The 11,066-nt window shown below is 31.6% G+C and overlaps 1 long non-coding RNA gene across 1 annotated transcript; it reads right to left on the minus strand.

Moving 5' to 3' along the window:
• Nucleotides 1-551: 551 nt before the first annotated feature.
• On the minus strand, nt 552-4,245 carry LOC150031019 (uncharacterized). Its single transcript, XR_016526275.1, has 3 exons — nt 4,157-4,245; nt 3,992-4,046; nt 552-745 (listed from the first exon to the last, which is right to left on the minus strand). It is a non-coding gene; the product is annotated as an uncharacterized LOC150031019 (long non-coding RNA).
• Between the last annotated feature and the right edge of the window lie 6,821 nt (nt 4,246-11,066).

An 11,066-nucleotide genomic window follows, 5' to 3' on the forward strand; every position in this document is an offset into this window, starting at 1 on the left:
TTTTTTCCCAGTTACTCTAAAAAGGAATACGCTATAGATTGGTAATCTTTTTTTAAAAAAACATATACAACAGATTGATTTTTTTGTGTTCTTTTTTTATGTCATATTAAACAATACTTATTCGGTATGTTCTTATATATATATATACACAACAAAGGTACTTTTTCTATGTAAAATATGAACTAATACTCCTAAAAAAATTCTTGTTATTTCTTCAAGTATAATCTCATGTTATTCATCCAAACATAAAAATCCTTCAAATATTCATCCAACTATAAATTTATCTTTCATTATTGTAATGAAAATATAAGTCAACGTACCTTTAAAGTACGTTTTTTTCTATAAAGCAGAAGTATATATGAATATTCCTCCAAACAACTATAAATTCATGTTATTAATCCAAATAGCTACAAATATGAAACAAACATATATGAATATTTTCATCATACAAACAACTATAAGCAAGAATATATGAATATTCGTCCAAACAACTATAAATTCATGTTAATGGACCTCATGCAACGCTCGAGTATGCTAATAGTCCACCCTGACAAAAGCACATAAAAAGTAATGATTAGCAACAAACTTAAGTAAGAAAGAAAAGTGTGTAACCTAAATCCCGAAAAGAATTACATAAAGCATAATGATAATTTCAAATTCCATAATAATGATAGATAGTTATCACCTTGGCAAGATATAGTTGGTAAATAGTGTTTGATGTGGCTGATTCGTAACAAGACCAACCCTAAAACAAGTTACAATAAACAATATCAGTACTATACAAAATAAGTTATAATAAGAAGGCGCTAGTCAACACCCATGATAGCAAAATGTTGGAGAAAGAGGGAAAAGATATACCAATTACATTTATGAAGTAGATGGAAAGACATACAATGGAAAACAGATAGCATAATTTGCAAAATTTTGAGCTAAAATTGAAAAAAAAAAAAAATAAGACCTCATCGTCGGCTGAGAAAAGGGAAAAGAAGATTACCTTTGACCTCCCTGTCCCCTCCCTACCAAGCTCTACAATTTGTCCTTCACCCCCTACCACTCTCCAAATGATAACCTCCATCCCCCACCAAGCACAATCGTCCCTCAACCAAACAAATTAGGTTGAAACGACAGAGTAAGAGAATCGAATGATGTAGCAGAGGGAATCAAAGGTTTGGAGTGACAAGGGATAGTATTCGTTTGGATTGGCAAGAGGAATAATGATGGACACGTTTAGAACAACAATGAAAGGGAGGAAGTCAAACGAAACCCCAATCGACGGAAATGAAGAGTGAAATTAGTGGAGAAGATAGAACAAAAAAGTTATCTTGGAGAAGTAAAGAGAGAAGGAAGAACATCTTGGATCTGAGCATTTCTTTCGATCGGAGAAGAAAGGAGACAAAAGAGACAGGGGAGAAGAAAGGGATGGATTGCAAATAGTGAAGGAGGTACAATTTATGCGTTGGGAACAGTGTTCACTATGATTTATTTTCAACATAATCTTGGAGCCCCAAACATGGAGTGGGCTACACTCCACTCTTAGACCCGAACAACCCCTTATTCTTCTTCTATCATCTTCTAATTCTTTTACTCTTCATTTTCTAACAATTATGGTAGATATTTGAAATAATTCTCATGGTTAAATATGTGCAACATGAACTCTTTTTTCCTTAACAAAATATATAATTGTTTTTCTTGCTAGACAACACCCTAAGAATAAACCATTCAGCCAATTGAAGGCTGTGACCTCTCAACATTTTAGAAATCAAGTTTGATCGACTTTGAATTATTTATAATTTAACATAAATTTAAGGAATAATAAGTAAATACTTTTTTTCGAAGAATCTTAATCTTATTGACTTTTTCTTACACAAAATTTCGACACAGAAATTTGATTCGTGTAAAAGAACTGGATTTGTATTAAAATTTAGAAGTGTTAATAGACTCTAATTTTATACTTTGATTCTTTAAATTTTAATTTCTAAGCTTGTCGAGATCTCTTTGGATGTTGGCTTTTGGACTTGTTGGTTCACTCCAATGATCAATCCTTAAATTTTAATTGTTTTTTTTAGGGTTTATTTGGACTTAATCCAATCCATTTTAAGAAATTATTAAAAAATTTCCCAATACACTTTTATTGAATCTGAGCTAAATTATCTTGGAGTCTAATTGACACATGACATAATTTGATTGAACTAGTTGATGTTACTCGATAGATCAATGCTTAGACAAATGGTGTTGTTTGATTTATTACCAAATTTTTAATTATGTCTTATAATTTAATTTGAGGACACATGTAAATTTGTAATTTCGACTCTTATTAATTTAAATTAATGACTTGAAAATATATGATTGGTCAAAATTTCTTAATCAACATTATTATTCCACCAAAGGACCAAGAGTTGTGAGAACCTCTTGAATGAAAATTCAAAAGGGGATTTGGAGTGAAGAAGTATATTTAACTCATTTGAATCTCATTCAAATTATATATATATCTATATAGGTTTAAATACCACTTTGTTGATCCTTACATTTTTTTTTTGAGAAATTTATACCTTATACTTTTGGTTTTAGTTCATTTTGATTATTACTTTTATAACGCTCATTTTGGTCCTACACTTTCAAAATATCCATTTTGGTCTTTGTATTTTGAAAAGGTGATCAATTTCTCTCTATTTTTTTTTTCACACAGTAGAAACTATTTAATACAAATTTATGACCACATTTTTTAAAAAAATTAGTGCATGAAGTGTCATACTAAAATTTCAATTGAAAAAATAAAGTAAAAATGTAGATAAAGGGATGAAAATGATTACTTGTAAAACTAGAGGATGAAATAATGGGGATGAAAATGAGCAAAATCTAAAGGTGCAACGATAAAAATGAACCAGATTTGAAAAGTGCAAGGATCAAAGCAATATCTAAACATCTATAGAAAACATCCATATATTATTGCATTCAGTATTTAATGCATCAAATACAGAAAATATACATGCATACATACATCTATATACATACATATATCTATATGCATACACATACACATATACACACACACGCAAATCTCCTATTAAAAATGGAATCAAATGCTTCAAATTTTACTTTCTTTCAACGAAATTGCTCATTTTAATGTTATTCTGATTTAATAAAGGACTTTATTAATCTACATATTATAAGTTAAAATGGTACGAAGTTAGTAAATTTTATTAATTTTCATTCATCAATTTTGAAGTCACCAACACTATATCTCTAAAGTTGCAGTCTTATATTTGTATTGTCGGATAAATTGTATCTATGGATATCCTTCCTTTTTTTTTCTTTTTTTTCTTTTTTTTTGAGTTATTCGTAGTTATAGTTGAATCAAAAGCTCATATTTTACCTTTTGTAATGAAGGTAAAATACACTTTTAATTCTTAAGATTTGAATTTAGTTTATGAGGTTATTGAAGTTTTAAAATGAACATTTTAATTTCTGAGGTTGACGATGGACAGAAAAGGACATAGATGTTATGGTCTATGTCTAGCAGAAGATTGTTTTAATTTGGGTGAGAATGAGAGATCTGGCAAAAAACAGTGTGTAAACTCACTGAAATTTCAACGAAATCTACAAAGTGGAAACGAAAATGCTGTATTTGAGAGGAAATAGGAGCTTAATTCAACCTGTAATTATGTCATTTTAATCTCTCCAAAATCAAACTCTCAAGTCTTCTTTTAATTTATAACTAAACGGACAATATTGATTATATTTGTGAATTTGGATTTCGATTATTTAACTTATGTTTTTCGTTGCCTTTCGGTGGTGAAATTAAAATTAAAAAAAAATAGTTAAATAGTGTGGGGAGGGAGAGGATGTCTTCAACTTAAAAAATTCTGTCCAAATTAAATTTAATCTTTCCTTCCACCATTCTTTCTAATTTTCCGCTATTTCTACAACATTTTAGAGACAAAGTAGACAGGTGAAGAGAGGAAGTTGAAGAGGAAATTAAAAACAGACTTACCTATTTCTTTTGTAACCTCCAAATTCAATCTACTTGTTGATTTTCCTTAACCTTTCTGCATATAAATAAAATCATATGTGAGTTTGAGTGTGTGTAAGTTTCATTTGTAAAAATCTCTACAAGAATTAGAAAGTGGATGAAGGCAATTCTGCCGAACCACTCAACTTTGTGTGTTCTTGTTTCATAATCTTCTTCTACTACTTATTTGATCCTCTACACATCATCAGATTCTTTTTCTTCATCATCGAGCATCTGCGAAAGAGGGAAGAGAGAATTTGTGGGATTAGAAAAGAAAGAGTCTGTGTATTTTGCATGTGTGGTTTGGGGAGAGGCTACTGGAAGTCTATTCATCACAAAGATTTCTTTTTGGCCATAAGAATTGGGTTTTAAACCCAACCATTGTTATCAGAACCAGATTAGTCCAAGATTCAGATTCTTTGAAGATCAAGAAATAGAGATTTGTATACTTATATTTAAAGAATGGCTGCAACCAAATTCGAAATAAAGAAGTTTGATGGGAGAAGAGATTTTGAGTTATGGAAGGCAAAGATCAAAGTTGTTCTTGGACAGTAGAAGGCTCTTTTGACCATTACAAACCCTATAAAGCCGCCAGCTATCTTGACAAATGCAAAAAATGAACCTATGGAGGTAAATGCGTGAAACCATAGTTTTACATGCAATTGACAGTGTATTAAGGCAGATTGTTGATTAGAAGACTAACTGTGAACTTTGGAACAAGCTTAATGAGATTTATCTCAATAAGGACCTTCCAAATAAGGCTTTCCTAAGGAAAAGATTCTTTACCTTTCGAATGGATGCTGCAAAGTCTCTCACAAACAATCTAAATGATTTTAAGAGGTTGTCTTCAGAATTTAAATCAATGGGAGATAACATAGGTAAACAGAATGAGACATTCATCTTGTTGAACTCAGTGCCTAAATCTTTCAAAGATGTGGTTTCTGCAATAAGGATTAGAGAACTTGAACTCCAAATGACCAAGAAAGATCAACCAGCAGTTGAGGGGCTATTTTCTAAAGGAAAGACTAAAAATCCTGGAAAAGGAAAACAAAATGGTGAAGATAAGTCCAAGATTAAGTATCATTTTTACCACAAAATGGGACATATGAAGAAAGACTATTATTCTTTGAAAATGAAGCTGGATCAGAAAACTAAAGGTGGGAAACAAACGTAGGCTATTGTGGGAAAGAACTCTTTCACTTTTCTGGATGCTTTAGCAACCATTGATGAGTGTGCAAGCCAAAATTCTACGACCCAAGATTGGGTTATCAATTATGGATGTTCAGTCCATATGACACTATTTAAAAGGTTCTTTTGTATCTACAAGAAGTGGGATAGCGGACTCATTTACATGGGAAATAATAATACATGTAAGGCAGTAGGGATTGGTTTTGTTTCCTTAAAGATGAAAGAAGGTTCAGTGAAACTTATTAGGAATGTGAGACATGTTCCTACCTAGAAGAGGAATCTCCTATCATTAGGGATTTTGACTCCATACGATATGAGTATAGGGAAGTTGAAGGAACACTTGAAATAATAAAAGACCCAAAAGTGGTTCTTGTGGCTACTAAGATTAATGGCTTGTATGTCATTAAAGATGTTCAAATTGAAATAGTGGGTGACACTCTGTGCGGAAAGGATCGATATTCCAAAATTATTTTATAGAATATATAATCAGACAGAAAACAGAAACATAAACATCTTATATAATTAAACATACCATCACATGGAAAAGAAGAGGAAAAGGAGATTGGAAGATCACCCACCTTTGAAGACTCAAACGAACTTTTCGAATTCTCTTCAAACTCTCAAACAACCAGAAAAATGCAGTAATGTATCTCTAAGTTCCGAACACAACCACATGGAAACCTTGATATTCTCGAAGGATAGAGAATCAATGAGAGTTTGTGGGCATCAAGATCAATTTGTAAGGGATAAAATTCTATATCTTGATAGAGCAATGCACACCTTGTATTTATACTAGAATAGAAGAGGAGGATGAAATATTTAACCCTATCCACTTCCATATATTAGTTAATGTGAGAATAATAGGGAAGGGGAAAAGTTATGAAATAATTCCCTTCCCTAGTACTAAATTATTTAACTAAACAAAAACTAATTTTCTTCTAATTAATTTAATATATATATATTATATAGGACTAATTTAATATCATATATTAAAAGAAACATATATTTATATCTAATATAACACATAATCTATAATTTATATTATATCACGTATAATATAACCTATAGTTTAATATTCTCCTATTTAACCTATAATATTTAATAGGAATCAAATTCATATTAATTTTAATATTTGAACCATATTCAAATATTCATTTTCTCTCCAATAAAACTTTATGTTATTATATCTCAAATAAATAATTTTATATTAATTATATCTTATATAATTAATTCTCTTTATTAATTTGAATAATTCAAATAATCCAAATTAATTTGATTCTCTTTAATCCCAATTGAGCTAACGAGAGGACCTTATGGACCTAATACTTGATTAATTAATTAAACTCTTTAATTGGATTAATCAACTTCCATTAACGGCCGATCGCTCCACTAAAGACCGACAACCGCACTCTTCGCACTATAGAGAAAATTCTGTGTCATTGGATATAACTAATCAATAGTGTGTTGACCATTCACAAATTGCTCGTAAATACAGCTGCGCCAAAATTACCGTTTTGTCCCTATAGTTAAATTTAACTCTTTAAGTACCACTGATCCCTCTAATGAACAATAAGTTATAGTCCAAATAGCCCCTCTCGAGCCAAGAGAAGATGTGGTGCCACATTATTCAAACCCTGAAATCAACCTTAAGAGAGAAATTTATCTACTTATCCTAATAGTAAGAAAGAAGTGACTTCTTTCTTGCATAACTGCATTACCAGCTCCTCAATCAAACGAATCCCCAAAATGATAGGCATATTGAGTTGGCGAATCTGACCACTCTTACCCATATAAATCAAAGGACCGTCTTTATAGGTAGGAGTTCACAACTCACTCCGGATTCAGGTCAAGTTATCTATTGTCATCCTGATGAAATGTAAGTCTTGTTTAAAAACAGTGTTATACAGAGAGACTATTCATTTCGTGGTTTGATCTTATGCAAACTCTTTGTATAAGATACCCATGCTCATATGTCTCAACACGAACGATCAGGATCAGATCATTTGTAGCACTTTACAACAACTGTAACAACTACAAAGTAGGTTGTATTCGTAGTGTCACCAAGATAAGGTGACCAGCCTTATCCATCTACTCCAGACCATTTAGGTTATCACCTAAACATGATCCACCTGTATGTCTCTATATATATATATATTTAATTTATAGAAGATGACCATGGATCTTAGTTTATTGATTTTTTGTGAGTTAATGCAACAAAATGTTGAATAAAATACCTCATATTTTATTAGATAAATAAAAAGTTTGTACAAAATAATTACAGACTACATGACCACAAGAGTTAGGGCATTAATCCTAACACAAATGACACAAACAACATTGATTGCTTCAGATGGAGATGTTATTGAAGATGAGCTATGGCACAAGAGGTTATCACATATTAGTGTGAAAGGGCTGCAAGTCCTTTTAAAATAGGGAATATTACCGAAAGGGATTGGAGATAATTTGCATTTTTGTGAGCATTGCATTCTTGGAAAGACTACTAGACATAATTTTCCAAAGGGGCGACACACTACAAAGGAAATTCTACAGTATGTGCATTCCGACCTTTGGGATCCAACTCACTCTCCCTTCCTAAGTGGTGCAAGGTACTTCCTATCTTTTATTGATAACTTTTCTAGAGAAAAGCTAGGTGTATTTCTTAAAAATGAAAGATGAAGTTTTGGGGAAATTTAAGGAGAGTGGAAGGCCTTAATTGAAAAACAAACCTCTAAAGAAATTAAACACATGAGAGCTGATATTGGTTTAGAATTTTGTGGAGAAGATTTCAACAAATTTTGCAGGGAAAATTGAATTGTAAGGCACAAAACAGTGAGGTATACACCTCAACAAAATGGGGTGGCAGAAAGACTCAATAGAACAGTGCTCAAGAGGGTTAGATGCCAACTCTTTTATGCTCTTCTACCCCTACTAGATATGTTGAATCAGATTTTGCAACTTTTGCTTTTAGTGCTGCCATTTCTCCAAGCAATAATGAGCCTACAAGCTTTTGAAGAAGCTATCAATAGTCCTGATACTAGATAATGGATTGAGCCATGAATAAAAAGTTAAGGTCACTCAATCTAAATGACATTTAGAAGCTTGTATCCTTACCTAAAGGGTACAAACCTATATCATGTAAGTGGATCTACAAGTTTAAAGAAGAAATTCTAGGAGTCCAAAAGTCTAGAGTCAATGCAAGACTTGTAGCTAAAGGTTTCACACAAAAGAAGGGCATATATTACAAGGAAGTGTTCTCACAAGTTGTTAAACAAACATCAATTAGACTTCTCATTTCCTTAGTTGTTCAAAAAGACTTCAAATTAGACCAATTAGATGTTAAGACTGCCTTCCGACATGGTTACTTGAACGAAACCATCTACATGAAGCAACCTCAAGGTTATGTGAAAAAAGGAGAAGAAGACCTAGTCGGCCTATTAAATAAGTCAATCTATGGTCGCAAGCAATCACCTAGATATTGGTATGATAGATTTGATAAGGTTGTATGAAAGATTGGATTCAAAAGAAGCTCCTATAATTGGTGTGTCTATACTAACACAAAAAGTTTTGAAGATGTAGTGTATCTACTTCTCTATGTAGATGACATATTGTTATCAGGAAGCTTTAAGAAAGACCTTGAACATGTTAAAGCTCTTCTAAAAAAAAAGAGTTTGACATGAAAGACTTGGGGGAATCAAGAAGAATTTTGGGAGTATTGGATTTTGTGTCCTAAATCTCATGGATCTCATAGTTTGTTATTTATAAATACAAATTATTTATTTAATAAAATACGAAGTATTTTATTTAAAATTTAGATTGCATTAACTAATCCAATAAACTAAGATCCAATGTTATTTGATATAGCTTGAATAGTATCTGATAGACATACAAGTGGATCATGTTCAATTAATAACTTAAAAGGTTTGCAGTATATAAATAAGGTTGGATGCCTTATCTTGTTGATACTATAGACGCGACCTACTTCGTAAGTGTTACAAGAGTTGTAAGTGTTACAAACGATGTGATCCATATCATTCATGTGGAGACATGTGGGTGGCATATTCTGTATAAAGAGTTTGTATAAGACTGAACCGCAAAATGATTGGTTTCTAAAGAGACTAACATTTCACTAGGATGACCATAGGTGGCTTGACCTTAATCCTAAGTGAGTTGTGAACCCTTTCTTATGAAGTCAATCTTTTGATCTGTATGGGTGAGAGCAGTCAGTTTCGTCGACTTAACAAGTCTACCATTTTGGGGATTTTCTGAGTAGGGAGCTAGGAACACAGCTACACAAGATGAGATTCACTCCTTCCCGTCTTTAGTGAAAGTAGATGAATTTACTCCCTTAATAGCTAATTTTGGTTCTTGAACAATGAGGTCTCACCCTCTCATTGGCCCGAGAGGGTTTAACTTATAGTTGGACTATAAACTGTTATTCATTAGAGGGATCAATAGTAATTAAGAAGTTAGATGTAACTAAAGGGGTAAAATGGTAATTTGACCAAGTCATAGTTATAAGCAATTTGTGAAGGGCGACTTACTGTTGATCGGTTATATTTGTGGACACAAATATATCTACGGTGCAAAGAATACAATTGTCGGTCATTAGTGGAGTGAACGGTAGTTAATGAATGTTGATTAATTTAATTAAATAGTTTAATTGAATAATCTCATATCATTGGGGCTTCTAATTTGTATGTCCATAAGGTCCCGTGCTAGCTCATAAGAATAAAACAAGTCATTATTTTTTTGGAATAATTTGAATTGTTCAAATTATTTAAGGGAGTTGAAGGTATTAACTATATTAATATGATTAATATAAAACTATATATTATATGAGAGATATGTATTTGAATAAGATTCAAATATTATTTATGTGAATGAGATTCATATAAATACTATAGGTTAAAATTCAAATGTGAATAGGATTCATACTAAATACTATATGTTATAAGAGAGAGTTGCATTTTAAGGTATAATATATAGTTTATTAAATAGTTAATTAACCATATTACAAATATGATATTATTAATATTTAATAATAATATAATATTTCTTAACTCCCCATTATAGGGGATTTTTTTATGAACATGTAAGGGAGTTATTGTAACTCCCTCCCCTTTCTATTGATATTCTGTTTTTTGTGTGAATACACAGCTAAATAATAGAGTGAAAAAAAAAGGAATACAAGTTTGCCAAAGAAACTCTTTCAAACGAAAGTAATCTCTCATCTTCATTGTATTACTTTTTCCCTCTCCCAAAAACGAAGAAGGTGTCCAAGAGTTTTTGGTTGCTATGTTCGTGACCCATGGAGTGGATTCACGTGAAGAGAAATTAACTACAAGGATGAGTTTCTCTCTTCCTTTTCCCCTTTATGCAAAGCATGCTTATAGGTTAACTGTTTATTTCTATTTATTTCTTTGAATTTTGTTGTTTTCAAAATTGATATCAATTGCACGCCGTTTATGCGCTTCCACGAGGAATTTGATTCATTCAGGGAGTTGATATGAACAGAGATACGAGAAATTCTTGTCTTTATATAAGCCAAAAAGAATATGTAAGAAAATTCTTCAGAAACTCAGTATGGAAAATGCCAAACTAGTGAAGATATCTTTTGCAAATCACTTCAAATTATCAGCTGAGAATAGTCCTAAAGAGAATGATAGAGAACAACAAAGCTACATGTCAAAGATTCTCTATTCCCAAGTAGTGGGCAACTTAATGTACTTAATGGTGTTTACTAGACCAAATTTGTCCAACTCAACTAGCCTAATTAGTTGTTGTTGGAGTTGATGTCCTAAATCTCATATATCTTGTAGTTTGTAAATATAAATAACATATATAATAAAATGAGAGGTATTTTATTGAC

This window comes from Benincasa hispida, unplaced genomic scaffold (genome assembly GCF_027475165.1).
Source record: "Benincasa hispida cultivar pf3 unplaced genomic scaffold, pf3_genome.v1.1 HicScf1517, whole genome shotgun sequence".
Taxonomy (NCBI): domain Eukaryota; kingdom Viridiplantae; phylum Streptophyta; class Magnoliopsida; order Cucurbitales; family Cucurbitaceae; genus Benincasa; species Benincasa hispida.